Source organism: Ambystoma mexicanum, chromosome 2p, assembly GCF_040938575.1.
Source record: "Ambystoma mexicanum isolate Mex_15411 chromosome 2p, UKY_AmexF1_1, whole genome shotgun sequence".
NCBI classification, from domain to species: domain Eukaryota; kingdom Metazoa; phylum Chordata; class Amphibia; order Caudata; family Ambystomatidae; genus Ambystoma; species Ambystoma mexicanum.
In genome coordinates this window covers 159635934-159663448 of record NC_090923.1, presented here as the reverse complement: position 1 = coordinate 159663448, position 27515 = coordinate 159635934, and positions in this window count along the sequence as shown.

Here is a 27515-nt window from a genome sequence, read left to right as displayed (position 1 = left end):
CGGAAGGCTTCACACCCAAGCTCACATCCTGTGCCAAGTCCATCGGGTTCCACATCGAAAAACACCTCTACTTCAAGAAACACATAGCTTTAAAAAAAACTCAGGCAGCTTGGTATCAGCTCTCCCTCCTGTGAAAAGTCAAGCCCTTCCTCCCTCCGGACAGCTTTAGATCCATCGTTCAAGCACTGGTCATATCCCACCTGGATACAGGCAATGCACTCCTTGAAGGCCTCCCGTCACCCTCCCTTGTGCCCATGAGAAGTGTCCTACGCAAGGCTCCATGCCTCAAAGGGTCTACGCAGATACAACATCATCTCCCCGGCCCCCGTCGATCTTCACTCGTTTTCACTGCAAGCAAAAATCACCTTCAAGTATTGCTCCATCATCTGTAAGGCAGTCGCCCTCAAGTCACCCAAATACCTTGCAGAGAAACTCTACATCTCCAGCAAACAGCATACCACCAGAAGCCAGGACACGTGCAGACTTGAAATCAGCCGCTGCAAAAAGGAAAAGACCAGAAAACAAGCCTTTTCTGCCTACACTCCAATACTATGGAATCTCCTCACAGTCGGCATCAGACACACCCCCATGCTCCTACAATTATGAAATTAACTCAAGACCCACTTCTTCAAGGAGTCTCTCCTCAACACCTAGGCCGTCATGCTGCTCCTCTCCTTCACCGGTACAGTTGTACCCCTCCTTTGACCCCTCGGTGTCCTACCACCCCCCCCGCTTTCTGTTCTGTTACCACTGTAAAGCACTCCGTTATACATCTGTAATGTTGTACACTTTTTTAAAGGGCTCTGTTTTGTATCTATATTTGTGTATACCTCTAAAGCACTCCGTTGCTTTTCAATGCTAGGTCTGTGCTCAATACATTTTTATTTATTTATTTCGTTTGTTACACGCCCAGACCCTTAGGTATCACGGCGAGGGTTACAGACAGTTTATAAAATATCTTACAGTGTTACAGTACAAACAATTAGAATAACCATGGGACAGATAACTCTAGGAACAGTGTAGTTGCACGATTAACAAACAGTGTGAATCTCACTAATGTTCTGCATGGTTAAAGGCTAGTCATTTAGTTGGTAATATACATCTGTCTGGGTTGGTGGGAGGGGGAGGGTCTAGACCGTCAGTATTGGTTAAACAACCAGGTTTTCAGTGATTTTTTGAAACTGGCCATGGTTTCCTCATTTTTGATTCTAAGTGGTAGGGAATTCCAGAGGGTGGGGGCCAAGACTTTGAAGCTATTCCCTCCTGCTTTGGTACTTTTGTGGCGTGGTATTTCTAGTAGTGCTTTATTGTTTGATCTGAGTGCTCTGTTGTTCTTGATAGCATTGTCGAGATAACTGGGGGCTTTGTTAGTGAGACATTTATATACAACACAATGTTTTGAATATGATTCTGGCTTTAATGGGCAGCCAATAATGTTCACGCCTTATATTAGAGATATGGTCTGATTTCTTTATACCTAATGCTGCTCTAAGATCTTTATTCTGTAGCAGTTGACGTTTGCTGATATTAGCCTTGGACGTTCCTAATAGGAGAATGTTGCATTAGTCGAGCTTGGTTAGTATCAAAGCTCTGGCTAGCGTTATGCAATTGGCGGGTGTAAGGAATTGACGGCTCAGAGCAATGAGTTTGGCCTTGTATGCTGTGGAGGATGAGAGGGCTGATATCTGTTTACCCATAGTGAGGTCGGCATCTAAATATACATCCAGGGTTTTGACCTGTTTGAGAACTGGAATCATTGTTCCATCTATATTAATGCGTGTGTAGTCTGGGTGGAGAGAGGCTGTTCTAGCTTAGGATCCTACGATGAGGACCTCAGTCTTCTCATCATTGAGACGGAGACTATTTATTGACATCCAGTTTTGAATGATGGCGTAGATGTTGTTAATAGTCTGGGTGTCTTGGGTGTAATCCCCGGTGATGGGGATGAGGATCTGGGTGTCATCTGCAAAATGTGTGTAGATGACACCCATGTTGTCTAACACTGAGAAGAGGATTTTTGTGTAGGCATTATAAAGGGTGGGGAGTGGCATGAGCCTTGCGGTACTCTAATGGGTACTGCAATGGGGTCAGCCGCATCTTTCCCAATGGCGACTCTGGAGGTTTGTTCAGCTAGGAAGAATTTAATCCAAAGGGTGGCATCCGTAGAGAAATTGAAGTATTTAGCTAGAGTGTCACAGAGTTTGTCAGGGAGTACAAGGTCAAACACTGCTGATAAGTCCAGCAGCAACAGTATGGCCAGTTTGCCTGAATCTATAATGGTGTCTATTTGTATTTTGAGGTCGGTGAGAGCGGTTTCAGTGCTATGATGAGGTCTGAACCCGGATTGTCTGGTGCCTAGAAGTTTGTTCTGTTCAAGGTAAGTTTGTATTTGGTTATATGCTATTTTATCGATTATTTTAAGAAGGAATGGGACCGTGGTTATGGGCCTATAGTTTGATGGGATTAGGGGGTCCAACAAAGGCTTTTTTAGTAACAACGTGACCCAGGCTTCTTTGATACTTGCCAGAACTAGGTTAGCGCTAAAGGATGCATTACGAAATTGGTGATGATAGGGGTGAGTGAGGGTGCACATAGTTTGACTAAATGTGCTGGGAAATTGTCCCCTTTGCAGTTTGATGCCTTTAGTTTGGCTTTGGTGTTAAGCACTACTTCTTGGGAGACTGGAGAGAAGTGGAAGGCTGGAGTGTTGCATACTACAGGGCTGGATTTAGGTTCCGTTTTTCTGCTAGTGTTTTCCTTTTGGTGGTGATTTTACTTTGTAGCATTTGGATTTTAGCGGTGAGAGCGTCTTGAATGGTGGTGCACCATTCTTTGCTTGGTTGAACGGGATTGATAATTGGCGTAGGGTTTTCTAACTCTTTGAGGATTATGAATAATTCTCTAGAGTCTGAGGATGCATTGCTGATGCTAGTATTGAGTGTGTTAGCTTTATGTGTAATGATAGCTTCTTTGTACATTTTATTTGCATGGTTAAAGGCATAAGTTGTTTCAGGGGTGGGAGATTTGTTAAAGCGATGTTCACAAGAGCGTTTAATTCGTCTCGGTGATACTAGTTCCTCATTAAACCAGAACAAGGTTTTTTTGTCCGATCGTCTAGATCTGGTGACACAAGGTGCTAAGGAATCTATTTTTGGGAGGCAGTTACGGTACGTGTCTGCGAGGGAGCATGGGTTATCACTTATGATAATTTTGTCTGTGAGCGTATTCTTTAGGATTGGATTGAGGTTTTCAGCTGATAGGTTCCGAATATTTCTGGTTACGTAGGAACAAATATGATGGGTTTAATAATATAATAATATTAAATACTATAATAATAAAAATAATCTGATCAGATTACCCTTTTCATAAATGCCATACCAAATGCATAGTGTGCATCTGTGTCCGGCTGAATCAGTATCATGATTTGCAGCACCTTCTCTACCAGTGGCAGAGAGCCGGTTCAGAGGTCACAGCTGTCCATTTGACATTTAACATATGCACCCTCCGTACCAAAACCTTATGATCATAAGTAGCCCATGATGGTGGCATGAGAAACTCTTAAAATCTACTTATGATCATTGCAGCCACATCCAAATTGAAATCACATGTGTCAGCTCAGCTGTGGAAGGGGATGTATATTCTGGCCAGACTGGCTAAGCCTGCCAAAAGACAGGACAGGAACTTGAATAACCAAGCCTCTTCTTTGAACTCTTTGTAAGGGGAGGGGGGTTACACCCTCCACCAGAGACAGCCGCCCACCAGACAGCTTCCCTGGGCACAGGCATCAAAGGAGCACACCAATTCAAAGGGAGTGGCCTCACACCAGGGTACTGCATTTTTAAAGTTCTTTCTAAAGAGCTATGATCGCAGTGAGAAATGAAGGGGCTGGGACAGATTAGCCGGGAGGGCTCTGTACAGTGGAGGTAGACTTGCACCATTTTGTTTCTCCAACTCCTTGCCTTGCTGTCCACTAAGCAGGCTAGCTTTAGTCCAATCAGCTGTGAACTTATATACTCTGGAACAACACAGGAGAATGATTTATTGGACAAAGCACTGGTGGGAGAGTTATACCTTCCAAACCCCTCAACCACTGAGGGCACATTGGGATCGATTCTAGATGTGGACCAGGACCTGACACATTGCTGTCCCAGCTTCAGGAGATTCTGATGCAGACCCTGAATAGACTCATCTGGTCCTTGAGCTCCTGAAGTGGCTCTCAAGCCATCTGGAGGACCAGATCAGGTAAAGATACCTGTTCTGCCGCCTCAACATCGGTTGAACTGACGTTGGCTGCTCAGATGCAGAGGGATCTCACCAATGAAGACGTCTGCGATTCCTATGAACCTTCGAACAATTATTTGCATGTTGAGCCTCTCAATGCTGCATCATAGCCTCACTGAGCGAGCCACCTGCTAGGCTTAAATCAACCACTTGCTGGAGGTGTTAGGGAGCATTCACTTACATTCACTAATACATCTTATGGGACTCCTACCCTTTTTACTTTTTTCCCCCCCTCTATTTTTGCAGGGGTTTCAATTTGCTTTGGTGGTCAGAGGGACGTCTGCTGAAGTCCCTCCTGCTGCTACATTCTTTTTTTCTATATTTAAGGTATTTCTGCCCTTGGGTGTTTCCATCACGCTACACTGGATTTAGTGGTGGCAGCTAATATTTAGTTTTGGCTTCACCAGGGTGAAAACTGATTTACTGCATTAGTAGCCCAATGTGGCTTTATGGTAGCCATTCGGATACTAATGGGGCTTTTTGAGTCCTACACTCGGCCATTTTGTTTTGGGGGATTCCTATGTTCAGCGAAACCATGATGCAGGCCTTTAAATTGCCGATTCGGCCCACATGGGCTCTTAGTAAGCCCAACATGGCAGGCTCCATGGCGGTTTGGCCTGGTTTAGATCAGTTCCTGCCACTGGGCAGGCCACTACACTTCCTTTGGCAGTGGGCTTGAGTGTTTGGCGTTTCTTGAGGCCAACCTGATTGGCTGGCCACCAAAAGTTTGGTTTTAAGTCCCCTAATGGGATTGCTGGGCTTGCAGAAGTCAGCCCCTGTGAGGGAACGAAAGTATAGGGGAGACCCTGTCCCTGACCTCAGAGTTGCTGGAATTTTGCCGTTTTAACACATTTTACTGCCATTTCCGGCCAAGACATACTGGCATAATTTTGGAAGCGGATGCTGCTGTCTGGAAAGGTGTTTGGTTTGTGCAGTTCCATTACATCTGCGTGCACTGGTCGTCACCACCATTGTCCTGCTGCTGGGGCTGTTTTTGTTGGTGTGCTGATCATGTTTACCCGCCAAGCCTCTGGGGTTGGTCGTGGGCAAGTTTCTCTGTCTTCCTGAAGCCATCTCTGTTATCAGTTCCACTTCTGGATGGTGGGTCCCACTCCACTGAAGGACGATAGTTCTTCTTTTGGGCTGTTGGGGTCATCATTGGCTCGGGGGGACAATCCCTGGCTGGTAACCTTAATTCTGCCCTTTAAAAAGAAGCTGTTAATTACCATGTTGCTTCTCCTTGTGGGAACCGAATTTCTGGACGCAACCACCTAAGCACTTGCCTCTGTACCCTGGGACGATGGAATATTCCAGATACTCCCTCTCAGGTCGTGGTCAATGGGTTCTGCAAGTCCCCTTCTACTGCCCTCCTCTAGTGGATAACATGTGGGCTGAATAATGCTGCGTTTTTCTGTTCCTGGTGCTGCTGGGTCTCGAACGTCCACTGATCTCCACTGGTGTTCCCTGAGGCCGATTGCTTTCTTCTTGGTACCTTTGGAAAGAAGAAGAGACACCTGGTTCTTTCCAATTGTTTCATATCAAGTGACACTGCACAGTACTCACCTGGACTATGACATTTTTCTAGTGTCCCCCTAAGGTCCATGGCATTCCTCACCAAGTTCTGGATCTTTAGAGACTACCCTCGATTAACTAGGAACTTTTAAATCTGTACATTACACTCAGGCATATAATATACATTGTATCACTGTGAGTTGTTATTGTGTCCCTCCTTGGAGTGTAATATGCCCTTCTGGGCCTATGGGCTGTGTATCTAAAAGGTATCCAGGACTTTGGTAACCTTCCAGGCTGTTTTGGACACTGTGTTCTCCGGGTCTCAACATTCAAGTGATGTTCTGTGTTATATTTGATTTGATACATTTTTATAGCGCCCTTGACAGACTTTAGGTGTCCGTATTTAGGTGCAGATATTGCAATAACCACAATGATAGCATGGCCAACTCAACTAGTGAAGAGGGCAACCTCTGGCTACTGTGCTCATCAGCTCTCTTTATTTAAATAGATGTGTTTTAAGGGCTTTACGGAAACTGAGGAAGAGATGTGAATGCCCCAATCTCCAGCGGGGGGCTGCTCCACAGGCAAGGGCCATATACTGCGAATTTGCAATCTCCCATAAATACACAGGAGGCAGATAGAACTGTCAAAAGCAGTTTGTCCGCTGACCAAAGCGCCCTGGAGGGTTCTGCTGATTTTGTCCACCAAATATGGTGGTGAAAGGTTGTTCAAACATGTGTATGTCAAACATACAGGACCTTGAAATTAATTCTGTCCCCAAATGCCAACCAATGTAGCGAACGGGGCAGTGCTGAGATAGGAGAGGACTTCCTCACTCCAAAAACCAGTGTTTTGTGCTCTCTGTAACCAGTGACATTGTGTGCACGGAATACCTGCAAGAAGACTTTTGCAGCAATCTAGATGCGAGTTCACAAAAGTTCCTACGAGTGTTGCATGATCGTCAATCAGAAAAAAAAAGGAGGGCTTGCTGTATTAGGCGCAATGAATAGTAAGTAGATCGCCTGCACCTTGGCCACTACCTGGGCTTCGCTACTCATATTGCCCTGCCAAATGCATACACGATTTTTGATCTAGGCAGCAAAGTTCAATTCAGTGTATAAAAAAAATAAAAACAGTGATGAGGGCACCTTTCAGAGTCAACGAGATGTTTAGGGCCAAACAGTGCTACCTCGATTTTGCTGGGATTAAAGTTGAAGCCATTTGCAAGACATTCAGTTGCTGACTTCACATGCATATGTTTTAAGTATAAAAATGAATGTAGAACATAATAGGAAGCACAGGCTAACTTCTGTTTGGTATCTTTGGATCCTGATCATGACCATCATTACAGTTTGTAATATTGTCTAGGGGGTTTTCTACTACCCTACATCTAAAAGCTTATATGTATAGAGCCAACCACCAGGCATGGGGCCTACATTTTAGGTTAAGGGTTGAGTTAGGCCTTTACTGGCCATTATTGTTTTTATTATCTACACTGTGCTAAATTTGTTCTGTGTAAATGCAGTGCTTATTTATTCCCACCCCATCATAAATGTGTTGTCTGTGACCTTATAATAAAGCGTTTATTTTATACAGTATGCCAATGTGGGGGTGTTCTTGTGTGGTGTCTGCTGGGATTCATTTTAACCCCCTTCCTAAAGTTGAGCTTGACTGCTCTGCTATGCTTGCCATTGGAAAGTCTGGTCTTTCCTTTAGGGAGACACGCTGTTCCACCATTAGGTTAGAATACATAGCCCTCACCAGAGGGTTGTGCAAAAACCTCCCTAACGCTGGGACCCGACTTGAACTGCTGGAGTCACACTTGCCGACTCTTACCAGGAGTTACACCATCACTGGACCCATCCTCGAACCACTGCTTCGCTGAAGCACCCATCGGCGAATGAGGGTGGCCATCTCGACAACCACCGGCTGCCCACTGAAACTGCTAGAGTGTAGTCATCAACCCTTCCCGGGGTTACAACACTGGCCTCACCTCGAAGAGATCCCGTTGAGCGCCCCAACCTGCATCGCCAAAAGCTGCATTCAAGCACAGAGCTACCACATTTGAACGTGCTAGGTGCATGCGTGTCACTTGGGATACCCCGATCCACCGTACCCAAACTGCTTGCACCATTGCCCAAAGCCAAGATTCAAAGCCGTTCAAACCGCCTAAGATCTGAAACAAGTTACTATTGACCAATAACTGCCCCCTTTGGACCTTGTTTTCACCGGAAGACACATCCTTTCTGTGGTTAAAAATGTGCCTCTCACCCCTGTATTCATACTCATTGATGCATTCTTCTGTCTGTAGCACCTTTCTGTCTTGCCACAGAGGTGAGTTTTTTACAGTGTTTTCTATTGCAGATGATGTGTTTGATTAAAGTGTATGTATTTTTTATAAAATCTTGATTGGGCATTCCCTATATCTTGGACTGTATTACCGTGTTGTTTGGGTCACTAATTGATCACATTTGAACCCCTCTGCCAACGTTACCACAAAAGGCGAAGTAGGTATCTCTCTCAATTGTGCTTGCTTTACTTACTGTGTTGGCTCTTGGTTTGCAGACGTTTAAGGGCTGAGTGGGCACTTTTGCCACTGCTCATCCTGGCACTCCTGCAAAGTGGAATCCAATTTGTCACAAGGGTCAAGCCAGATTGAGGTAGAGGAGCCAGGGAGAGCACAGGCTAAGAATCACTTTTGTACCTAGTGCTGTGTTTGGCAAGAAGGATGAATCCCATTGCAGTGGTGTTCAATTTGGGAAAGATGGTTGCCATATATGTTTAAATGCAGGACATGCATGCATTTATAAGGAAGAGGAGTTCTGACAACACGGTTGGCGGCTGTAGGCCGTCAAGTGTACTTGTTTGTGGATATTTCTTGGTGGCAGTTTAGGAAGTCTAAAGTAGACTTGGAAATGGAGGACAACTATTTTCTCAAGATTTCAGAAGACTTTGGTGAAAGAGAGACAGTGTCACAAACTGGTCTGCTTTAACTGGTAACACCTAGACCCTAGTCCAATTATCTTTAGTATTAAAAAGGTAAGAAGTCTTCCTGTGAAAGAGTAAGGGAAATACATTATGTACTGAGCTGTGAACTAAGCAGTACAAAGTTTGAGAAATAGCATTTGTCCAAGTCTACCAAAACAGTAGTGAGGATATGCCCAGTAACCCACAGGGACTTTACTGCACTACAACACTACTGCCGCAGTGCCTCCCCTCCACCCAATATGGAGAGATCACAAATCCCATACCTGGCATACTGCTTCTCCACTCCATGCACTCCCCAATTCAAATACCTAACATGACATCCAGCTTCTCCTTTGCTCCACCCTACCGCCCCCCAAGACAAACCCCCTACCTGACATCCTCATTCACAATTTTTTTTTAAGACTCCTGTCCAGACATTTGGAGCCTTCTGCTTTACCTCATGTCATTTTGTTCATTCTTATGGGAAACTGATCAGCCCATAAGACTATCAGCACTGAGACTGTCTCTCTTTGTTGATTTCTTGTATTTTTACAATTGCACGCCTCACCTTAAAGTGAAGTGCGGTTAGGATACTTTGTATATATTTTCCTATAACAGCTTTTTTGTTACTTTTACAATGTGCCTAGGATGCGCTGATGGCAGCCAATATTTTTTATACTGTGTTTTTGTTTTATTTTACTTGTGCACCTTTGCATTTATGGCAAATGGCTACAAAGGGTGGCTAGCACCTTAAGATGGCCGTGCTACAAGGTTTTTGCAGTACTATGGCCATAATGTTCATTGGCCTTCTTCCTACCTGCTCATGTCAGGAATTGCCATAAATGGAGCAGCCTTTCCCAGGGACAGCTCCTGCTATCCCAGGCTAAAAGGTGGTTTGTGTGTGAGCCCAGATGTGGTGACATCCAGGTACTTGGCAGATGTGAACAGTGGCTATCCATGATTGATTAGCCACTGCCAGTTTGAATGGTGCAGATCCTTGACAGTGGTGGGCTTGCCCAGAACAGCGCCTCGATGCCTGCGGGCTGTGTGAGCGCTTTATAAATGTAAAATAAAATAAAAGACCCCGAGACCCCCAGCTTAAATCTTGCCATTGTCAGCTGGATCCCACACAGGGAGGAGCCTCCACTAAACAAACAGTGAAATCCATTTTAAACAAAGGCCTCCATGAAGGCCATAAAAAGCACTAGGCCTGCCAGGGAATTTTAATTATTAAATGAAGGGCTCCACAAAGCCATTTATCCTACTAAACCACTAGAGACTGTATTATATTAAAAGGCCCCATGGAGGCATTCCAACATGCAACGTTCCTGGACCCCATAAGGGTCCACGTTGGAAAATAACAAGTTACTTACACCTGGTAACGTTCTTTCGACTGGATGTTCCTCCCACGTATTCCTCATCTTTGATATATTGAAGTCTGCTTGTAGCTTGTTTCTGAATTTTTTTGTCATAGGCTCAAGCATCATGCAGCGTCGAACCTTGGTCCTTGACTGCCTCCGTAGCGTCCTTCATGACGTCAACGCTGATATATATAGCTGATACATATTGGTACACGCAGTGACCGCTACCTCAGTTTTTCATTTTTTTGCCCTCCTTAAGTAGCATGCTGTGTCCAGGAGGAGAAAGTCTTGACGTTCCGAGAAAGGAATGCGTAAGCCACAGAAATTCTAGACAAGAGGGGATGGATGGGAGGGCGATGAGGAATACGTGGGAGGAACATCCAGTCGAAAGGACGTTACCCAGGGGGTAAGTAACTTGTTCTTCTAATGGATTGCGTCCTCCCACGTATTCCTCATCTTTGATAGACTCCCAAAGCAGTTTGAGTTTGGCGGAGGGTGCCAAGAATTTACTTTATTTGTTAATGTTATGGAGGACAGCTTTGCCAAATTTGGCTTCCTCTCCTCACAAGAGCCGATGAAGCAGCCACTCCTCTAGTAGAATGCGCTCTTAGCCCTTCCAGTGAATGCTTACCAGCTGATGAGTAACACTCAGTTAGGCACATAACAATACATCTAGAGATGGTTTGTTTTGTGACAGCTAATCCTAATCTATGACCAGCATGCCCAATAAAAAGCTGATCATCTTGGCGAATATTTGTAGTTTTGATATAGAAACTTACAACCCTCTTTGGGTATAAATGATGAAGTCTCTTCATCCTTAGATGGATGAGGAGGATAAAAAGATGGTAGTGCAATATGTTGTGCCAAATGAAATTCTGACGCAACCTGAGGGAAGAAAGATTACTTAACCCTTAAAACTACCTTATCCTTGGAGAAGGTGGTGAAAGGTTGATTGGAAGATAGCGCCTGTAGCTCACTTACCCTACGGGCAGATGTGAAGGCCAATAAGGAACAAGTTACTTACCTCTAACTGTTGTTCTCCAGCATGGGTCTGGAATGGACTTACATGCTCATTAATATTCCCTGTCAGGTTGGCAATCCTCGGTAAAAGAACAATCAGTTCAGTTTAATTTCTGAAGTGTCTTTCCCCTAAAACCCAATCACTAAGCTCTGGGTCATACTGCCCCCAGCCAATGACTGCCCTCCCCCTAAGCACCTCCTATGGCAGCCATTTTCAGATTTGGTAGCACGTAAAGTGGCAGCAGGACCAAGAGGAGAGCCAGAGTGGCAGGCATGAGGGTTTGCATGTGAATCCATGCCAGACCCCGGTTGGAGAACAACAGTTACAGGTAAGTAACTTGTTCCTTCTCCAGCATGGCATGGATTCACATGCTCATGAATAAAGAATACACAGCAGTACACACATGCACAACCACGGGAGGTGGCACGGCTCAACATAAGCATCTCTCATCTCCTCACCAGGCTCACCATCAAGCGAACAGGTTGAGCAGCACTGCTTGGCCAACTCCTCCCTGGAATCCCTGTCGACGCAGTAGAATTTCGTCAAGGTATGTGGTGACCTCCACGTAGTAGTCCTACAGATGTCCAGCAGGGGCACACCAGACAAGAACGCCATTGTGGCAGCAATCGTTGTGGTAGAATGGGCTCTCAGACGGCCAGGCAACGGTCGGTTTGCCAATCAATGACAATGGGTGATGCAGCAGGAGAGCCACCTGGAAATGGAACCCTTGGAGAGGGCCTTCCCATGGTTCACAGGACCAAAGTTCAGAAAGAGCTGTGACTTTTCCGGAAACTCTTTGTGCGATCCACATAAAACTTCAGCGCGCTAGCCACATCCAGCAAGTGCGAAGTCCTTTCAGCTGGCAACAAGGATGTCAGAAAAAACACAGGCAACACCAAGGGCTCGTTTAGATGAAAGTCCGACGGCACCTTGGGCATGAAGGAGGGGTGCGTCTGCCGCACCTCCCACGTCTCGTGGAAAGTTAAGTAGGGTGGCTTACAGGACAGGGCCTGGATCTCACCCACTCGTTGTGCAGAGGTAATGGCCACGAGAAAAGCTGTCTTCCACGACAAGAACTTGAGTGGAACAGAATGCATAGGTCAAACGAAGCTCCTATGAGCGTAGAGCGTACCACATTGAGTTCCCACACCGGGGCCAGAGCCTTCACCGGCAGGAAAGAACAGAATAGGTCCTAGATGTCACACTCACCTGTGTCTCTGCAGGAGCGATGGACAAGCCTCCCTTGACCACGAGTCTTCACTTCCCCTGTTTCACCCGGAGGAATACCGGTCAAATATAAGGTGTACACTCAGACCTGAATTCACCCGATTCCCCTGGCCCCTTCCTTTCTCTTTACTGTGTGCTGTGATGTCCCCCTATGGGCTTACCTTGATCTTTAGTAGGGTGTGCACTCCATCCTGCATTTGCAGGGGTGCAATTTACTCATGTGATTGGTGCCAATGTCTGTAGGCTGAGTTCAGATGCCAAATGCTGTTTTATGCCTTCACAGCGAGGCCGAGAGTTCAAGGCGCTAGTTTCTTCACTGGCTAGAAAGTCCTTCCCACAAGTGAACGTTGCGCTGAGAATGTTGAGTGTCCAAAATTGTCCGTATTGTCTTTGTTTGCCAGTATTTTTGTGGGTGAGTAGCGCTGCGTGTAGAAGCTAGCGGCTGGTAGGTTTGCGCAGCGCCTTCAATTCGAGCGCGCCTGGTAATGTCTCTTCCTTTCCCTTGCAGGAGAAATTATGTGGTATTAGCGCATCAAGTCCGGGTTCAGCACTAGTGGAGTCTTGGTGGTTAGGTAAGTTTGCACGGAGGCTTTTGGTAAGTATGCACCGCGTAGAGAGAGAGAGAGCGCAGTGAAATAAGTATCTGCGTCATTGGAGCGAGCGCTATGAATAATGTCTCTTCTTTCTTACAGGGGTTGTGCGCTCGTGCAACTAACCTGGATTCCAGCATCGCGGGAAGATTCGGTGAGTATGCGCAGCGTTACTGATGTGCATGTGTTAACGCTTTTCTTCTTTGTTCTTACAGGTGCCGGTGTGGAAGTCCCCTCTTGACTGGAGATAGCTGAGGCATGGAGTAAGAACCAGGTAAGCTGAAGCTGAATGATGCGGAGTGGGTAAGCAGAAGCAGGATGATCCGGAGCAGGTAAGCAGAAACAGGATGATACGGAGCAGGTAAGCAGAAGCAGGATGATCCGGAGCAGGTAAGCAGAAACAGGATAATCAGGAGCAGGTAAGCAGATGCTGGCTGATCCAGAGCACGGCAAGTGTGTTGCTGATACAGATCACAGTAAGCAACACGAAGCACTGGAAGAATCTTGGGTGTGGTTTATATAGCTAGCCACACCCAAACACTAGAGAACTCACGAGTTATCATGCACTTCCCGTTTGGCCACAGGAAGTGGTAACCAGGAAGTTGCTAAAAACACTAGGACGGAATGAAGGGAGGGATTTGTTATGGGTTCTTTGTGTGCCTATGCCAGGCCTGCCAAGCCTCCACCCAGCTTGCCCCCAACTACCTGCCTGATACCCATGACAGTCTTCCCACTCAAGACCGCTCCCAATGGTCTGTATGAGGGCTTTGGTTTCTCAGGATGGTCCCGATGGAATTTCTGCACCAATCGGGGGGCATGCACGTGTGTGCTGGATTCCCATGATCTTTCCTGGGGTCTGGTACCCCTTCCAGTCAATCAAATAATACAGGGTCTTTCATACTTGTTTGGAATCTAATATGTTCTTTACTTCATATTCTGGTGCTTCTTCACCAACTTGTATGGGTGCGGAAGTTTGGGTTCCTGGGTGTGCTGGTTTTAATAGTGACACGTGAAATACGGGATGTATACGCATATGTTGAGGTAACGCCAGTCTCATGGATGCTGGATTAATTACTTTTTCTATTGTATACGGGCCGATTTATCTAGGCTGAAATTTCTTGGGACCCTTTAAAGCAATGTGTCTAGTTGCCAGCCAGCCAGCCAGAGTCTCCCACATGATAATCTGGGGCTTATCCTCGATGGCGATCATTGTTTCTTTTCTGTTTCTTTGGATTGCTGTAGGTGCCTGCTGGCTTCTCTGGCTGCTTTCATGATGCTGGCATGTAGATTCTTTACTGTGGGCATTTCAATCTTTTCTGGCGCATCGTAGACCGACGTTCTGGGGTTTCGACCATATATAGTAAAGAAGGGTGTTGCTTGGGTTGATGAATGTGTTGAGTTGTTGTAGGCATACTCTGCCATCCATAGATTTTCTATCCAGCTTTGGCTTGTTTGGTGTAATAGACAGCGCAAATACTGTTCCATGGTCTGGTTCGTGCGCTCGGTTTGGCCATCCGTTTGAGGGTGGTGACTAGAAGACAGACGGATTTCTAATCTTGCCAGGGCACATTTTTTCCAAAAACGAGATAAAAATTGTCTGCCTCTGTCAGAAACGATTATGGTAGGGAATCCATGTAACTTGACGATTCGGTCTAGAAAAAAACTGCACCATGGTCTGAGCTGAGGGAATACCTTTTAGAGCAATGAAATGGGCCATTTTGGAGAAGAGGTCCACTACTACGAGGGTGGTATTATAACGTGAGTTACGAGGTAGTTCAGTGACAAAGTCCATTGATACTGTGTGCCAGGGCGCTGGCGGAATGGTGATTGGCTGAAGGAGGCCGGCTGGTTTATGCTTGGATGTTTTGTATTGTGCACACACCTCACAGATGCCTATGTAGGTGGCAATATCTTCACGCCAAGTTGGCCACCAATAAGATTTGCTTATTTTCTACATGGTTTTGGCTATACCCGGATGAGCTTCTAACAGCGAGTCGTGGTAGTCTGATATGATTGCTTGTTGCAGATCCTTAGTTGGAGCGTAGAGGCGTTTATGGTAGTATGGTAGTTTCTCTTGAATGGTGAACTGATCTCCCTTCGTGTCCCAAGCCAGTAGGTCTTCTTCAGACATATTTTCTTTTATTGTTTCCTGCAGAGTATTTAACAGAGATGGGCTGATGCAGAGGCTGAGAATTGTATGGCTGGGTATGATCTCCACCGGGTTAGGGGCATTGTAGACTTCCTCTCCTATGCCAATGCGGGATAATGCATCCGCTTTCCCGTTCTTAACTCTGGGGCTGTAGGTGATTACAAAGTCGTATTCCATTAACGGTGCTGCCTAGAACACTGAGCTTTTGCTGAGCGTGAGTATTGCAAGTTCCGATGATCTGTTATTATTGTGATGGTATGTTTTGCTCCTAGTAAGTAATGTTGCCATTCACACAGTGCACTTTTGATTGCTAGGAGTTCTTTCTAAGAAATTACATAGTTTAATTCTGCTGGGGAAAATTTCCTTGACCAAAAGGCAATGGGGTGAAGGCATCCGGTTTCAGGATTTTGTTGAGACAATACGGTCCCCATGGCAATGCTTGAACCATCCGTTTCCACGATGTACGGTAAATCGGGCTGTGGGTGTTGCAGAATTGGGGCTGAGGTGAATTGGGGTGCAGTGATAAGGTCGAATCTAATAATTTCTATGTGGCCATCTTGGCAGATTAAGGTGATGGTGGAAGTACACCGTGTTACTGGTCCCGAAAGGAGTTGTGTGCCATCCACAGCTGTCACGCTTTCTGCAGTGTCCTTACGGTAGAATGCTAATCCCAAGGTCTTTGCAGTATTTATGTACAAGTAGTTCCCAATAGCCCCACTGTCTATGAAAGCCTTGAGGGCATGCATTCGGGTGGGCTGTGAAGGGTCTACCAAAACTACAGGAATACTGAAATGTGAGATCTGAGTGCTCCGTTCCTGGCTCTACAGACCGACCACTACATCTGCCGGGCGTTGGAGTTTTCTGCTACCACACCTGTGTCTTCCCCTGTGTTATCTAGTACCAACATTGCAGTTCCGGAGGAAGTGACCAGATTGGCCGCAATATAAGCAAAGTTTTTCCTGACGCCTCCGTTCTCTCTCCGCCTTGGTGAGTGGTCCCCTGAGAACACCCAATTGCATGGGCTCTGAGCGTATTTCTGAGGCCTGTCGATGGGACGCTTCCTTTGGTCGGACATACACTGGTCTATGCTCTGATCTGGTTCGGTCGGCCTTGCGATTCTGTAACCGGTGGTCTAGTTGCATAGTTAGGTCGGTGTATTCACTGAAATCTTCGGGAGGATTAACTACTTGCGCAAAGACATCTTTTAATTCTCCTCTCGGTCCTCGATAAAATAACATTTTTCGTTTCTCCTCTGGCCAACCTGATTCGGCTATTAAGCGATTGAATGTGGCGACATATGAGATAAGATCCTGACCACCTTGTAGCAGAGAGAGTAGCTCATCATCCAGGGCCTGACCTCGAGTCCGATGGGCAAATAGTTTTTCCAGTTCACGCTGAAAACCTGGGTAATTTCTCAGTAAAGGGTCGTCCCTAAGCACTAACGGGACAGACCAGTATGCCGCCTACCCTACTAAATAGGAGAGGACAAAAGCTACTTTAGCTTGGTCGTGCAGAAAGGTGTCTGGTTTGCATATGAAATGTAGCCGGCATTGATTCATGAATGCTCCAAATTTCCAGGGGTTCCCAGAGAAGCGTTCCGGGGGTGCTAAAGGGATGTTGCCTGGAAGCAATACCTGAACAGGTGTGGCTGCAGGTGCCACGGTAGGCTGCCCCTGTGGAACTCCACCTGTTAGGGGTGCTAGACCAGCTTGGGTCTGTAGGAGCTGTCTTGCCAAATCATCTGTTTTGTCCCTGTTGACTTCCAGTTCGCGCCTTAAGGCTTGTGTCTCTGAGCAGGCTGCATGCACCTCGGCCTGTAGTTTACCTAACAATAGGGAATGCTCGTCTACCCCGGAGGTTTCCATCGCTCGGGCAGAGTTATAGAGGATGGCTTTGTGTTCTGTCACACTCACTTGTGTCTCTGCAGGAGCGATGGACGAGCCTCCCTTGACCCCGAGTCTCCACTAGATGAATTCCTTAACCAGACGTTGTGACCACAACGAGGGCCGTCCCGGAGATCTGGTGTAGCTGGAGATTCACGTCTCCAACCCCGTGGAGGAGCAGGAGCTCTCACTGACACTGCAGGAGCAGTGCCTCTGAGGATGAAAACGTATACTGCAACACCCCGTTGCAAGGTAAGCCGGATGGCTTCTTCCCACATATGATTTCTACAAGAGCATCTAATTTGCTCTGATGCTGCAAATCGCTGTGATATTGCCCGCACTATTCTACTAGCAATTGCTATCGTTCAGCAGATTGCCCTCTACGAGCTACGTCCATGTGAGAAACGACCCACCATTGCCTACCACAAGGCTTCTTACACTTTAAGATGGCCGCCCGCCGACTTTGATCACAGCCAGCACCCTTTGCTTCCTTAACCACAGCCACCTTGCCACTGATTGGCTGCTGCTCAGCCTTAAGTGCCCTATCACAACCAGCAGGCGTGAGCCGGCGCACCCCACAATGGCACAACCCACAAAGGCTACCCCTGTCCCGAGCCTGTCGGAGCCGGGAGGGGCGAAAGAAATAAGGTACGCCCGACCAGCCTATTAACTTGACCTGCTTCACTCTTGCATATCCTAGCCCTACTGCCAACCTCTCCAGTACGCACCTCACAATACAAACATTGTAACTAACGTCTGGCGCAGGTCTCAATCTGTAAAGCCTGCCACCCACGTATTCGAACCCTCCCTTATGCCCAATTCACCACAGACACTCTATTGAGACCCAAACAGCACCGTTCGCCGATATCGGTCTTCCCCACTTAAGATCACCCACTAGTTAACTAGATCTCGATTGCTATTGAAAGATGACCGCCTTATTGCAACATACTTTAATGTGATTAACTTGCATCGCAGGCCACGTAACTGCCTGCCACACTATCCGTGCCTCTTATCTACTCGCTCCCATTGCTCTTGAGAATTATGTGCCATCATTATGTCCATGCTTTAATGAGACAAGTCTACTTACCCATACCATTGTAAATGTGTCAAATGTATGCATCCTGATTGCTATGTGGCACACTACAATTCGAGACCACCTTTGCCCTGGCTAGGACCAAGCTAAACGGGATTATCCTATTACTCCACACTATCGCGAAAGTGCTCTAATGATTTGTGTAGTTACTACTACTTGTTTTTGCTACTTGTTAGATATTTAACAGTAATTTATTTTACTGCAGACAATCACCTGATCGCCCTCTTGCCTGACTAGACTCTGACACCTAGTATATACAAGTATGGAATTGTCTTTGCTGCTAAAAATGATTTGAAATGTTCTTACTGAATTGCCTTGAACTACTACTGCATTGAAGCGCCTCTTCTGAATTGCATTGCTCTGATGCACTTCTGCGCTAGACTTGCATGACCAGATTTTCCAGTATTACCATTTATTCTCAGAATGTACTTACCAGTTATTTACACAATCCAAGTGAGAGTAATTCTCCACTTAATCCACCTATCTGATCACTCAAGCCCAATCTTCACCTTTGCCTCCATAGGCACCCTACCGCCCAATACCATGACTCACACACACCCACCTACCTACCTACACCACTCACCCACCATATCTACACCACCATACCTGTCTATCCCTTGTAGTCCTTCCGCCAGAAGTTCCAGACTACGTGCCAGACTTCCCAAACCATACAAACCTCGTGCCAGGGACACCCCTCACCTTAAGCAGACTAACCAGACTATAACTGGGCACATAGACATCTGGCCCATGAGCAGACACACGCACAACCCAACACACACCGCTGTGAAGCACAAGCCTTACAACACAGCCAACACAGCCACTCCACCCACTCCCACCGTAACTATCACCTCTCCTATTAGAGGCGCCTTAATAAATGCATGCTTCTTAGTTTTTTTTTTTTAAATATTTTATTGATTTTATATTTTAAAAAACCAAACAGCACACAACACAATACGACTGTTACAACATGTCGTCATCGAAGCACCATATTACGTAACAAAAACACAAAAAATACGAAAAACTCCCCCCACCCCCATCAAGCCAGAGCCGGCTCCCTTGTATCATCAGTCGGGGCACCGTCGGGTGGAGCATTGTCCGTATGCCCATCATCCGAATTCTCAGATTCATCCAAACCCTGTTGTGGGTTGGTCATAGAGGCCACCAATTGTCGCCAGGCCAGCAAGGGCCCTATCTCCTCCTCGCCCCCTCTAGTGACCGCTTCGAACCACACCACGGATTCCGCCTCCGCCCACCTCACGAGGTCCGCCCACCATAGTTCCACTCTCGGCCTACTGGCCGCTTTCCAGTTCATGGCAATCCTGCGTTTGGCCAGAACATATGCCAGGTCCCTCATCTTGCTCAGGTGCCTAGAGTGTCTGGGCCTGGGGAAGATCCCAAGCATACACGACCAAGCCAATCCCACGTCCAACACCACTCCCCCACCTGCGAGCTTCATCTTAACCTCCTCCCAAAATCTGCACACTTCCGGGCAGGCCCAAAACATATGTAGCAACCCTGCATCCACCTCCCCACACCTGGGGCATTTTTGAGTGATCGAGCCTCCAAACCTTGCGATCTTCTGGGGAGTCAAGTAGGCCCTGTGAGTGATGTACAGCTGGAGTTGTTGGAGCCGTGCATTTCGGGACACCTTTTTATGATACCTCAGGACCCTCTCCCACTGACCCTCTGTCATAAGTCCTCCCATCTCCTCCTCCCATTCATGCCTCAGTTGGAGCAACTCTTTCCCAGCCTTCGCTCTAAGGAGTTCGTATATCCGTGATATTTCATGCCCGCCCTCTGAGACATCATACATAGTTTCAAGGGAGGCATCGGGGTCATCTGCCAGTGCCGTCTCCGGCCATCTCTCTCTTACTCGTTTCACAAGCCTGGCATAGGCGATATATTGGCCTCTATGCACCCCCGTCTCTTCCTGTAACTTTTGGAAGTCCAACGCCTCCCCTTCCTGCCATATGTCCCCGAGTGTGGCCAGGCCCACCGGCTCCCAATGTCTACGGACAGACAAACAGTTGGGAGTCGTTTCCGCACAGTGCCACCAACGGGGCCTGCTGAGAGAGCGGTTCCGACTCCCCCATCAATTTCCACGTCCTGTGCCAGACCTCCCATCCCAACCTCAAAAGCCGCCCTCTTCCCGTCAGTTTGTTCCGTTGTAGCCACACCACCTCTTTTAGGAAGTATGGGGCCATGTCCTTCCGCAGCAACCTAGATTCTGCCGAATCTTCATCAGACAACCACCTGGCCACATACAACAGCTGCCCCGCCAGATAATATAGTTCGAAGTTGGGCAGGCCTATACCCCCCTTCTCGCACGGGTTCTGGAGCTTCCACAGGGCCACCCTATTCCTGGAGTTACCCCACACGAAGCCCCTACACATACTATGAAGTCGCACAAATAGGTTCTTGGGGATCAAATACGGGATGTTCACAAAGAAGTGCAAGAGTCTGGGAAGGACCACCATTTTAAGCAAGGCCGCCCTCCCCATCATGGACAGGGGCAATCTACACCAGAATGCCATGCTGTTCCTGACCCCCTCTATGGCTCTCTCTGTGTTGTGCTTGTGTACCGCCTCAATCTGGTGGTAGATATTTACCCCCAAGTACCTGAACGTGTCGGTCCGCCATGGTTTTGGCAACACAGGCAGCCTCTCCAGCGGGACATCCCTGTACCTGCCCAGAGGGAACAAGCTAGACTTCCTGGGGTTCACTGATATGCCCGAGAGGACAGCGGAATGATCCAGTACCTCCAGTACATACTGCAGGTTCTCCTCCGGATAGCGCAAGTAAAGCAACATGTCGTCCGCATACAGGGATATTAAGTGACTGCCGCTGGCAGTGCTAATGCCCACCTCTTTGTATTGTTGCCGCAGGCATATCGCCAGCGGCTCCAGCGCGAGTATATATAACATGGGTGACCAAGGGCATCCCTGCCTGGTCCCCCTACAGAGTTGCCAGGCGTCTGAGACTGTGGCTCCTGTCTTGACCCTCGCCACCGGGCTGCTATATAACAACTGGACCCATCTGATATACCCAGGACCCATGCCGTATCCCTGCAGGGCCACTTTTAGCCAAGGCCATCTCACTGAATCGAAGGCCTTGACCGCATCCAGCGACACTACCGCCATCTCGCCCATGTCTTCCTTAGTATGGTCGATAACATGGTGCAGCCTCCTATGGTTGTCAGTGATATTCCTGCCTGGGACATATCCTGTTTGGTCCGGGTGGATCAGCTTGCCGATCACCTTCTTCAGCCTATTGGCCAGCACCGCCGTGAGTATTTTGCTGTCCCGGTTAAGCATGGACAGAGGTCTATAAGATCCACACTCAGCAGCCGGCTTACCTGGTTTCAGTAATGGGACAATAATGGCCTCACGGAGGGACAACGGAAGTTCTCCCTGTTCGTATGCCTCGTTAAACATGGCCAGCAGTGGCTGGAGCAGCTCCTGCACGTATACCTTGTAAAACTCACTAGGCAATCCATCCGATCCAGGTGCCTTACACGTGGGGAGGCCCCGAATCACCACCTCCAGCTCGTCTGAAGTGACAGGGGCGTCCAATTCCTCCCGCTCCAGGTCGTCTAGGGTGGGCAGACCAATGTCTTCAAGTGTGTTCAGGATGTCCTGACTCCTGTCTTCCCCAGTGTCCTCATACAAACGTTTGTAGAACCTGAGGAATTCCACGTTCACCCCGTCCTGGGTATTGCGAAGACAACCGTCCTCACCACAGATCTCATGAATAACCACCCGGGGGGCCTCGCTCTTATACAGCCAAGCCAACAGTCTGCCTGGCTTGTCGCCCCCAGCGTGCAGCCTCTCGGTGTATTTCCTGTGGTTCAATCTGCATAGCCGATCCCAAAGAGCACTGCACGCTACCTGAAGGTCCCTCGCCTTAGTCTTGTCCTCATGAGTGGCGTTCTCGAGACGAGCTAGGCTCTCCAGTTCCCTTTCGGTGTCCTGGAGCTCCCTCTCGATACCCCCTTGAAGCCCTTTAGATTTAGAGATGGCCACTCCACGCACCACTACCTTAAAGGCCTCCCACAGAGTTCCCACAGAGCGCACGCTACCCGTGTTTATCTCAAAGTATTCCCCGATGGCAATCCTCAAGTCCTCCCGGAACCCCTCATCCTGCAGTGCCTCTGACCGAAGCCTCCATGTAGGTACCCGAGGCCTAGGGGGTTGGTGTCGCCACTCTACCACCAGGGGCGAATGGTCTGATAATACTCGGGCTTTGTATTCTGCCCCCACTATTTCTCCCACTATCTCGGCAGTCCCAAACATGTAATCCAATCTCGTGTATGAGTCATATGGTGCCGCATAGTGCGAATACTGTCTATCTGTGGGGTGGAGTTTCCTCCACACATCTACCAGTCCCAGGTCTCCCAGCAATGTCCCGAGCGCCTTGGCCGCCGGCGACATTTTGTCTTTTGTATCAGCGGACCGGTCAATTCTGGGATCCAAGACACAGTTGAAGTCCCCACCCCACACCATCGCACCCCCTACCATGGGGCCTAGTTTGCCATAGAGGGATCTAAAGTAGGCTGCTGTATCATGATTGGGGGCATACAGATTGAGGATGTGCACTTCCCTGTTTTCCAGGAGCCCTGTTACCGCCACCATTCTGCCTTCCGGGTCCACTATTGAGTCAAGCACCCGGAACGGCACATGCGGCGCCACCCAGGTGATAACCCCCCTAGCGTACGCCGAGTACGTGGCACCCACCACATTGCCCTTCCACTTTCTCTTGACCACCTCCAATTTCTCCCTAGTGAGGTGGGTCTCTTGTAGCAGGGCTATATCTATCCGCATCCTTTTCAGGTATAGCATTACCTTGTTCCGCTTGAGGTAGCTATTGAGGCCTCGGACATTCCAGGTAGCTATGCGAAGATTATCCGATGCCATCAGTTCGGTCTGTACTCAACCCCGCCCTCCCTACAATGCTCCCTATGTCTAACTCTCTGCCGGCTCTCCCCTCCTTGATCCCCAACCCCCTTCCCTGTTTCCCAACTACACACCACAGCAAACAACCCATCCCACCCCAACCAAAGCCCAGCTCCATCCCTGGATCTCAGGCCCACCCGCGTCTGGTCTTATCCCTTATACGAGGGGTAGGACCCCGCGGGGCGTCGCTGATCTAACAGCGACCTAACTAACTAGATATGTTACTACTGGGGTCAAAAGAGGCCTCCCAGAGCTCCTAGCCATGTAACCAAAGGTAGGCACGCCCAATGGGCCAGCCAGTCAAAACCACATCACACGCACCATGTGCCGTATATATTCAAGTCCCAATGTCTCGGCCCTATTGCCCTAGGCGACACAGCCGTAAGCTACTTATCTTCCGTAGTCTCCGTCTGGATGCCCGGTTCCTGAGGACTGCCCAGCGTGTCCAGCCAGTCCATTGCTTCAGTCGGTGTTTCGAAGAACAGGGATCTGTTTCTGTAAAAAACTTTCAGTTGGCCGGGTAGAGCAGCATATAGCGATGGCCAGCTTCTCTCAGTCTCCTTTTCACCGACCCGAAGTTCATCCGACTCCGCTGTACTTGTAGCCTGTAGTCGGGGTAGGCCGTGATCCTGGCCGATCCTCTGTCAATCGTTCCCCCTTTTCGAAAGAATTCAAGAATCTTTTCGCGATCTCGGTAGTTCAGAATTTTTGCGATCACCGGCCGCGGGGGGCCCCAGGAGGCGGCCTCCTGGTTAGGGCCCTATGCGCCCTCTCGACTGCAAACCCCTGGGTCAGCACCCCGCCAGTAATCTCCTGCAGAAGCATGGATTCCACAAATTCCGTGGGGTCTGATCCTTCCGTTCCTTCAGGTAGGCCCACAATACGAATATTGTTGCGTCTGGCGCGTCCCTCTGCCTGCTCCGCTCTGTCCTCCAGGTTGCCCACCCGTTGCACAAGGGCGTGGAGCTCCCTCTTATGAGCAGCGCAGTCTGCCGTGTTCGTGGCCGTCTCCTTCTCAATGGTCCCCGTGCGCTCCGAGATCGCCCTCACATCCTGTCTTAGCAGGTTTACCTCCTCCTGGACGGCGCCGATCTTGAGGTCTAGGCCTTCCTGCAGCTCTTTCATGGCAAGGCCCAACTTGGTCTCCCATGACACTTTTAAGTCCGCAATCGCCGCCAGCACCTCTTGTATCGTGCCCGGCGACTCTGCGACCGCCACGGGGGTCTCTCTGTTCTTGCCTCCTTCCGCCCCTGAGGTGGAATTGGCGTAGGCCTCCATCGTGGGCTGTTTGGCCTTGGGTCTCACCCCTCTCATGGTCATACTGTTGTATGAGTCGGGCGGGAGCCCGTCCCGCCAGGCGCCGAAGGGAGATCACGCCACTCAGTGCGGGCGCAGAGCCTGGCCCACCACACCATGGGGCGCCCAACACTCCCAAAACACACCAGCTCTCGGGCCCACGGTCTCGTAGTCACAGCTACATCTGTTCGGCCCTCCAGCTCGCCGGACCACCGTGCGTCTCAGGCGGTGCTCATCGTGTAATGGTCCCCACACAAGGGGACCCGTAGGTCCTGCGCCCGTGATCGCGACGATGTCTTCACGGCCTTCGAAGTTCTTAAAGTGACGCCGCCATTTTGTCTTGCCCGCCTACTCAGGGCTCATCCCAGTCGATCGCATTTATTTCGGTTTCCGGGCCTCCCAGACATCACAAACTTTCAGCGGGTGTGGTGGTGGCATTCCCACACCTGGACATCGATTTCCAGCGTCGGCCGGCCCCCATGGACGCACCTTTCCACCAGGATCAAGACAGGATCAACGGAGCTCCTCCAGAGTGCGACCCTTTACATGGCCGTCCAAGCCACGCCCCCTCCTTAGTTGTCCATGCTACAGACATAGCAGACCTTATACTAGAAGAAGAACTGGACTTTTTAGCCATCACTGAGTCCTGGCTCCAAGCAGCCACTGGCCCAGCCTTTATGTTAAACATCCCGGATGAGTACACTATTTTTAGAGCAGACAGAACAGATTCCAGAGGCGAGGCCTCGCCATTATCGCCAAAACCCATCTCAACATGAGACTTGCCACCTCAGACATCTCTACATCATGTGAATTGCTAATAGCTAAATTGCTCATTGCCAACTCCCAAACCCTCACCATTCACCTACTCTACAGACCCGCTGGCCCCCTAGGCTCATTTGAAGAGGACCTTACAACCATCCTTACTAACAACCTAAAGAACAAGTCCCGGAGCCTTCTCCTAGGTGACTTCAACTTAGGCTTAAAAGACCCCAACAACCCTCAGGCCACCCTTATTGACAACAGCCTATTAGAGATAGGATTTAACTAAAGAGTGACCCTCCCTACCCACAATAAGGGGAGAACCCTCGACTGGGTGGTGGACTATAGCTGCTCGGCCTCTATCACCGCCATTTCGCACCAGCCTTGGTCGGATCACCATCTCCTCATCTTCTCACTTGGGCCTCATCCCAGACTACCTCTAATAATCCACTAGCCATAGCCATCCCAACGAGAAATAAGAAAAACATCACAGCAGAAAAACTCATCCCCCTTATTCTCCCGACCTTGAACTCGCTTTCAGTAACCTCCAACCCTCACTTCCTTGTAGATGACTACAACAAAATCATGAGATCAGCCCTAGACTCCATTGCTCCGCTAAAACTCAGAAAGAGCAAACCCAGAAAACATTTGAATACATGGTTCTCCCCTTACCTGAAATCTCTCAGACTAGAAAAACGCAAAAGTGAACAGGCTTGGAGACAATCACCTTTGGATAATAATAAGATGAACCTCAACAAAATAACTGCACTTTACAAAAAAGAAATCACAATCACCAAACAAGAGTCCTACAACTCGAGAATATCACAAGCTAGCTCCAGCATAAAAGAATTGTATACTATTCTTAAAGAGCTGGAGACCCCCATTCCAGTCCCTGACACCTGTGTGAAAGACAAACAATGGTGCACCAGTGTCCAAAATGCCCTCTCTAATAAAGTCGCAAGCCTACAAATCAAAATCAACAACAAGAAAGAATCTCTCATCGGTACAGCCTGTGTATCTAACTCTACCCCGCCCCCCCAAGCGTCACACCTAACCCCCCCCTTCGCTTCAGCTTCACCAAAGTTTCTAAGTTAGAGGTTGAAAAAATTATTCTCAGTCTCAAACCCTCGAACTGCCAGGGTGACCCCTTCCCCTCAAAAATCATCAAAGATGCTGCCAGGGACCTCACACCCTTCATCACCAAGCTCATCAACTCCTCCTTCTCCTCAAGGACCATCCCCAGCAATCTCAAAGCGTCTTGGGTCCTCCCTCTACTCAAAAAACCTTCCTTAGACCCCTCAATACCCACAAACTACAGACCCATCACCACCGTCCCCTTCCTTAAAATACTAGATAAGACAGCTTACTTGCAAATTCAACAATACCTAGAAAAAAAACACCTCCTGGGAATCCCGTCAGTCGGGATTTAGACCCCAACATGGAACAGAGACTGCACTCATCGACCTCAAGGCACAAATTGACACTCTTAGAGACAATGGGAAAACTGCTCTACTACTACTTCTACTTGACCTCTCAGCAGCATTTGATTTAGTAGACCACAAAATTCTCTGCAACCACCTAGCCCACTTCTCGCAAGAGGCCATTGGTTGGATTGAATCCTTCCTCATCAACAGCTCTATGCGTGTCTTCTCTACCTCAGCCTCTGCTGACCCTATCCCCATCACCTGCGGGGTTCCTCAGGGATCATGATTCTCCCCCACTTTGTACAACGTGTTCACGAAGCCCCTGTTCAATGATCTCGATGGGCTGGGTATCACCTACACTAACTATGCCGATGATACCCAGATCCTCATCCCGCTGTCGGGAGATTACGACATGGATTTGGACTTGGGGAACAGGGTGTACCTCATCATCCAGGCATGGATGGCCTCTCACAATCTATGCCTGAATGATGACTAGACCAAGCTCATCATCCTTGGTTCCACCCCCAACTTAAACAAACTGAATCACAAAAACGCTAGCTTTAAAATAGATGGCAATCCTATTAATGTAGCCAAAGAAGTTAAAACGCTAGGGTTCTATCTAGATGCCACCCTATCCTTCCGCAAAAAGGTTAGCTCCTTGGCCTCCTCTACAGCCTACACCTGTAAATGAATAAGAGCAGCTAAACCCTTCCTTTCGACCCAGAGCTGCACTACCCTAGCCAGAGCCCTAATCTTGTCAAAACTGGATTATTGTAACACCTTATATGTTGGAACCAGCAAATACGTCACAAACAAAATCCAGATTTTGCAAAATAATGCTCTCAGAGCAGCTCTGAGCATTTCCAAAAAAGAACATTACGAGGAAAGCCCACAACTGGCTCTCCACATCCGACAAAATCATGCTCAAGGTAGCCTCTCTGATGTACAAATGCCTCAATAATGCAGCCCCCGCTACCTTGTCGACAGATTTAAGACATAC